Source organism: Malaclemys terrapin, chromosome 2 (assembly GCF_027887155.1).
Source record: "Malaclemys terrapin pileata isolate rMalTer1 chromosome 2, rMalTer1.hap1, whole genome shotgun sequence".
NCBI classification, from domain to species: Eukaryota; Metazoa; Chordata; order Testudines; family Emydidae; genus Malaclemys; species Malaclemys terrapin.
Window position 1 is genome coordinate 3,938,690 of NC_071506.1, and position 7,508 is coordinate 3,946,197.

A 7,508-nucleotide genomic window follows, 5' to 3' on the forward strand; every position below is an offset into this window, starting at 1 on the left:
TCCGGAGGCTTCCCAGGCTCCCCAACCCCCCTAGGCCCTGCATCCCCTCCTGCACCCCTAGCCCCTGCACTGTGCCCCCTTTGCCCATGTTGAGAAATGGATGTCCCTGGATGCACAGAGCCCTGACATTGCTCCTCACTCCCCCCCTCGAACAGCCCCCTGGGGGGCACAGAGGAATGTTGGGGGGGGGGATCAGTATCTGTGCATCACTGCTTGCACCCCTCCCCCCATTCCTCCGCTGGGAGAAATCTGGGTGGCCCCACCCCCCCACCCCCCCACACACGCAGCACTCCCCTGCCAGCCAGGAGCAGTTTTTGACTCTACACCAGCAGTGCTCACCTCTGTGCTGCCGCACGGCACCCCCATGACCATGGCACCCCAGGCAACTGCCCAGGTGCCCCCCCCACAAGGCCGGTCCTGCTAGGCAGTTTGCTTCAAAACGTTGCATAAGACATCCCCAAGGAGGCCCCGATCCTGATTTCAGCCTTTGGCTGCTGCTGCAATGCAAATAACAATGGGCAGTATTAAGACTTGATGTGCCAGCTCCTGTTACAGGGCCGGCTCCAGGGTTTTTGCCGCCCCAAGCTAGTTACGGCTCTGGCTCCGGGAACATGGCACACACACAAGGATCCCGCTGTTGGGTGTGCGTTACAGGCCCCTGCTGTGCTGACCTGCAGAGGATGTGAGTCTGTTACAGCCCCCGGCTAGAGAGCCAGGCTCTTTAGCTCAAGCTGTAGCCACTCAAATGCTTAGCTCTGGCGGTCCCCAGAGTGTCGGTCAGGATCACAGCCATCTCTCACACACTGGATAATCAGGTTGGATACATTGTTAGGAGGTGGTTTTCCCTCACACAACCTCCAGGCTCTGAACAAGCTTCAGTTTCTTTTTGGCACCCAAAATCCATAGAAAGGAAAGTCTTGTGGTGAAGGGGCAGGAATAGAACTTAGGCGATCTGGATTCTAGTCTTGGCACATGAGTTTTCTATAGGACCTTGGGCAAGTCACTTAATCGCTCTCTGCCTCAGTTTCCCCATCTGTAAAATAAGGATCCAGGGTCATGAAAGGGTTGTAAATCTACATCCATTGAGATTTGAGGCATGCAGATGGAAGGTGCCATGGACAGGCAAAGTACCATCCTTCTGTAACAGTGATATTCACCCCAGCATGTGGGTTCTACACTACGTCAGTCCCACTTAAACGGTCAGTGGGATTGAAGCAGGGGATGGGTTTTGTGCTGGTCCTCTGCTGAGGGATGAATTCCACCCCTCATGGGCTGTATACGGTAGATTCCAGACTAGAGCTGGTCAAAACATTTTCAGGCAGAAGAGTTTTCTAACGGCTAACGCTGGTTCGACTAAATCGAAACATTGTATGGGAACTTATACTGAGTTTGTCAAAATGTCAATGAAAAATTATTGAAACATTTAATATATTCAAAGTCAAAATAAAAAGTGTTTTGACCTTATTGAAACAAAACATTCTGATAAAGTCATTTAGATATTTCCTACACGAAATTTTTTGGAAATTTCATTTTTTTGGGTAAATTTCAAAATTTTGACTTTTCTTTCTGATTCAGGACAAGGGGAAGCTTTGAAGTGTCGGAATTCCCCGCAGAACAGAAATTCCAAGATTTGACCAATCCTGCTCCAAACGTTTCCAGATTTAGCCAGTTTTGTTGTCCCTTTCACCGTTCAAAAAGGTTTAATATTGGGTGTGAGATTGGGAGAGATTTAGCAACAGACCTGTACTCAATCTACTGAAATTGTTCTGATAGGCATGGGTCGCAGCGTATGTTTGCTGGCAGGAGACGGAATGGTGCCAGTGGGAGTCCTGCCCAGTGCAACATGAGCTACTGTGTGATTAATGGATTCAGGGGGCTCCCCAGCCGAGTAATTATGTTCAATGAGGATCTGTCAATACAATTTGCTATCCAGTGTCACTTTACACCACGTATAATGGGTTGTGGTCCCCATGTAAATTGCGTGTCACAGGAAATACTCGCACGTAGTGTTGGAGAATGAAAAATACAGAGAAACAAACGGCAGCTCAGCTGATAGAGGCTGAGGGGGTCAGGCCACGGTAACTCCAAAAGGGCAGGCAGGATGACTGCTAATGAACCTTGGTCGGATCCTGCACAGCACTACACACCTTCTGGAAGGGACGCAGGAGTCGGGACTCTCCGTTCCAGCACCTCACAGAATCAAGCCCTTAAGCCGAGCTTCCGTCAGCCCAAGGTGTGAGCAGCACGTCACAGGGTCTGGACTCTCCTATTGTTTGTATTGCCCAGATAATCCGAGATCGGGGGCTCACGGTGCTACACACGCACAGTGAGAGATGTTCTTGCCCCAAAGAGCTAACGGTTTCAATAGACAAGAAGGACGAAGGAAGTTTCATCACCCCCATTTTACAGAGGGGGATCTGAAGCACATACCAATTAAGTGGCTTGACCAAGGTCACACAGGGAGACTGTGGTAGAGCAGAGGATTTAACCCAGGTCCCCTGATTCCCAGTCCTGTGCTTTAACCACCAGGCCCAACTTTCCACATTCCTTGTTCCCCTCCTATCCATATGCCGGAGAAGAATCTTCTACTAAAGGTCGGTCAATCGTTGCTCAGGCCAGATGCTGTTCTCGGTTACATAGGTGTCAATCTGGAATGATCTCTTCATTGACTTGACTGCAGTTACTCTAGATTTGTAAGACAGGGCCAACAACTATGTTCCCTATGGGGAACAACACTGCCCGTGCCCCTGGGCGGATGAGGCCTTTGACATCTCTAGGTTCTGTGATTCCATGGCCCACTGGGCAGCTCCATAGGCCAAGCATGAGATGAGCCCTTGTATTCCAGTGAGCTCAGTGAAGTGTTAAAGGGACAGCAGCCGTACAGCAGGCAGGGATCAGGGATAAAGAGCAGCAGAGAAAGAGGTCCTGGTCCCTGTCAAGTCAATGGGAATCTGTCCATTGACTTGAATGGGAGTTTGATCAGGCCCTTAATGAAGGTTGCCCACTTAATCACTTGGCTTCCATCCCTGTGTTCCTCTCTTCCCCCTCATTGCTTCTCGCTTCTTCGGGGCTTTGCACTGACATCCTGGTTAGTGAATTTTGTGCTGGAGGAAGGTGCCAGAAGGTGCCAGACGGAGCCACAAAACGGGCACAGCATGGGTAGCAACACAGCATGGGTAGCCCTCTCCCAGAGAGCCCTCAGAGTCCAAGGCCAGAAGGGACTGATGTGACCATCACAGGCCAGAGAACTTCCCCAAAGAATCCCTAGAGCAGAGCTGTTAGAAAACAGCCAATCTGGATTTTAAAATTGCCGGTGATGAAGAATCCACCACGACCCTTGGGAAATCGTTCCAATGGTTAATTACTTTCTCTCCTGATCCAGAGGGACTGCGTCTTTGGATGACAAAGGAGTTGTCCCATTCAATCATTGGCCTCTCTGCAGAAACTCCTGTAGCACTGTAGGGCAGGAGAGAGCTGGAAGAGCCCTTGTAATACGGCAGGGAAGGGTGGAGCCGGGGAGCAGAGCACATGAGGAGACAGAGGAACAAGGGAGCTTGTGTGATGCAGCAGGGCAGAGCTGAAAACAGGTGAGGACCAAGGACAGAGTCCAAACAGCGATGGGGAAGGAAGTAGAAGCGGATCGACTGAGGGAACGGACAAGTGAGGTAGGAGGGGAAGGAAGAAAGGCCAGTCACAGAAACCAAGTCAAGGCTATGCTGCAGAGGGGGAAGATTGAGAGGCAGAGTGACCCAATGGATAGCACACTGGCTGGGGCTCAGGAAACCTGGGTTCTATTCCTAGCTCTGCCACTGGGTGACCTTGGGTAAGTCACTTCCCCACCTTGTGCCTCAGTTTCCTCATCAGTTAAATGGGGATAATGAGACTGCCCTCTGTTGTAAAATGCTACTGACGAGAAGAGCTCGACATTATTACTGCTCTTCAAGATGTTCATTCTTTGCTGCCATTTCTTAGCTGAACAATGACATCCTCTTTTCAACTTCAGCAAAGCCAGGGATCAGCTGCCTCTGGGAACAAGGGCCTGCACTCCGCTCCGGCAGCGGCTGCTCCTGAGGGGTCCTGCTCAGATCTCCAAGGGCAAAGGATCTCCAGAAAGCAAAAAGCAAAGCCCGGGCTGTTGTCTTTTGGCATTCATTGCTGGGGAGGAGATCTGATGTTTTTCTCTCTCTCTCTTCCTTGAAGAATGTCATGAATTGGGGATTGGAAATTGTACTGGCCCAAGGTCTGGCGTTTACTATATTCAGCCCTGGAGCAGTCCTGAAGGATCCAGACTAGACGGAGGATTCAGTGACTGTTTTAACATTCCATATCCTGCAAACCACCAGTGCTAGACACACACACACTTTAAACCATCTGAACGGGACTCTCAGCTTTCCTAATATAAGCCTGTCATCGGTGCTGACACAGCCTGAAATATCAGGCCTCAAAGTCATGCCATTTTGATTAGCAGCATCCTTTTTTTCTTTTCCGTTTCTGATATGATTTCAGTAGCTGTGGTCTTGACAGCACACAAACGTTTTTTGTTTTAAAGAAAGAGATGCTTCATGCCATCTCCTGGAATCTCACCTTTGGGGTTGTATATAGCATTAATCTCTGACCCGAGGGGTGAAATCTCAGACCCACTGAAATCAATGGCAAACCTCCTATTGATTTCAGTGGGGCCAGACTTTCATCCTAACAGTACATGAGTAATCAGCCGTCAAAATCAAGATGCAATTAAAGTGGAGGGGGAGAACAATCAAGATAGTATCAGAATGACCTGATTCTTGAGATCTGATAGCTCATGACATGCTCAGGACAGGAACTCGATGGGACCAATACAAGCATTTTCAGGACCAGTAAACTTTTCCCAAGCTCTGGTCAGGGACTAGTGATCAGAAAGAAAGAAAATGAAAACCCTAGCATCAATACACAAAGCACGAACCATATTAAGTATGGCAGTAATTGGATATATTGGGGTGTTTAAGCCCTAATACTAAAATATTTTTCTCATTAATCTGAAACGTCGCTCTATCACAATATGATCATTTCCCCTAATGAAGCCATCTCCATAATTGAATAGAAGTACTTTGTATAACATGCAATAAAAGGGAATTAGCATGAAATCGTAACAGTCAAATAAAGTAATTAAGCTACAAGGCTAAAAGCTACAGTAAAAAAACGTTACTTTCCATTTTTATTGACCCACTCACCAACCACAGTTGTAGAGAAATGTCATGAAGATGAATCCTAAAAATTGCTTACAGACTTGCCGAGCAGGGAATGGATTCCTACTTTAATGATCCCATCTGTACGGGACACTATACCTCTCTTTTGCTGGAAATGCTATTATACATTGACGTTCTCTTCTTTTTTCCCCACCCCCTCATTTATTGATGTTTGTGGAATGGGTGACTGTTGTTTCATCTGCTGAAGAATGAATGGAGAATGCCTTAGGATAATTAATTACAATATGCTGATATAGAGAGAGATTAAGCCTGACTCTCTACTCAGGGACACTGGTGTAACTCAGGAGTAATGTTAGTGTTGTCAGTAAGATTACCCCAGTGTCAAGCTGAAACTTTAATGGGCTTTGGATCAGACCCAGAGTGAAAAGCAGACCAGCCCCACAGTAACGAATGCTCCAGTTTAAGGTTGCAAAATGACTTTGATCATTATTTAATATTGGAATGTAACATTCCAGTCAATACAGCGGATGGTCCATACATAGGATAATGGCCTGCTGCAGCTATCAGGTAACTCGTTTAGCTCGAGTGGTACAGGCCTGTGCTTTTGGTGCTGAAGCTGAAAGGTTCAGTCCTTGTGAACGGCCCAAGACAGGATGATTACGCTCACAAAGTACCGCATGGGGTATAACGAACACAGCCATGGTCTCTCCTCTAGAGAGTTTACATTCTAAGTAGGATACTATGATGTGACAGAGTGAGAGACCTCTAGGCTGGATCATTGCAATAAGAACGGTCATACTGGGTCAGATCAATGGCCCATCTAGACCAGTATCCTGTTTTCTGACCGTGGACAGTGCCAGATACCAACAACCCCTGGCAATGAGTTCCATGGGTTGAATTTCAGCTGCCATTTTCTGCCTAATCACCCAGTTTTTTTAGGTTCTTACCCACGAAAGCTTATGCTCCCAATACTTCTGTTAGTCTTAAAGGTGCCACAGGACCCTCTGTTACTTTTTCCAGTTTTTTTAGATCCCTTTGTAACTCTTCTCAGTCAGCTTTGGACTTAACAACCTTGAGTAATTTTGTATTGTCTGCAAACTCTGCCACTTCACTGTTTACCCCTTTTTCCAGATCATTTATGAATATGTTGAACAGCCTAGTACGTAACCACAAGAACCAGGGGGTCACCCAATGAAATGAATAGGCAGCAGGTTTAAAGCAAACAGAAGTACTTCTTCACACAACGCAAAGTCCAACCTGTGGAACTTGTTGCCCGGGGATGTTGTGAAAGTCAAAACTATAACTCCATTCAAAAAGGAATTAGATAAGTTCATGGAGGAGAGTTCCATCAATGACTATTAGCTAAGATGGTCAGGGATGCAACTCCATGCTCTGGGTGTCCCTAAACCTCTGACTGCCAAAGCTGGGACTGGACAACAGAGGATGGATCACTCGCTAATTGCCAAGTTCTGTTAATTTCCTTTGAAGCACCTGGCACTGTCCACTGTCGGAACACAGGATGCTGAGTCAGATGGGCCATTGGTCTGACCCAATATGGCCGTTCTTATGTTCTTATGACCTTTCTATTTAGCTCTCTCCACTGTGAAAACTGACCATTTATTCCTACCCTTTGTTTCCTATCTTTAATCAGTTACTGATCCATGAGAGGACCTTCCCTCTTATTGCATAACTGCTTACTTTCCTCAACAGTCTTTGATGAGTGACCATGTCAAAGGCTGTCTGGAAGTCCAAGTACCCTATATCCACTGGATCACCCTTGTCCACATGTCTGTTGACCCCCTCAAAGAATTCTAGTAGATTGGTGAGGCATGATTTCCCTTTACAAAAGCCATGTTGACTCTTCCCCAGCAAATCATGTTCATCTATGTGTCAGATAATAGCCTATTGCCACGGGATGCTCCACTCATTGCTGGTCTGGCACCTCCTCCTGGTCACTCTGGGGTTAGCTCTTGAGGTAGACACCCCCATCTGCAGTTTGCCGTCACTCTGTCACTCTCACTGGTCTGAAGCTCCTTCCTGTTGCTAGGTCATTCAATATTCACCCTTCCGGGGTACAGTCCATCAGCAATCCTAGGCAGTCTTCCCATTCACTGCCCCAGTTCTGTGCCACACTCTCGGTGGCAGGTAGGGGAACCCAGACCCACCCTCTTCTCTGGGTTCCAGTCCAGGGACCCTCAGCTCAGCAGTTCCAGCATTCCTCTCTCTATCCTCACTGTTCCTTCCCTGGACTGCTTCCTATCACTCTGGTTCCCCTCCTGGCTCTGGGTGTACCAGCTCCAAACCCTCTTCTCAAGGAGTACC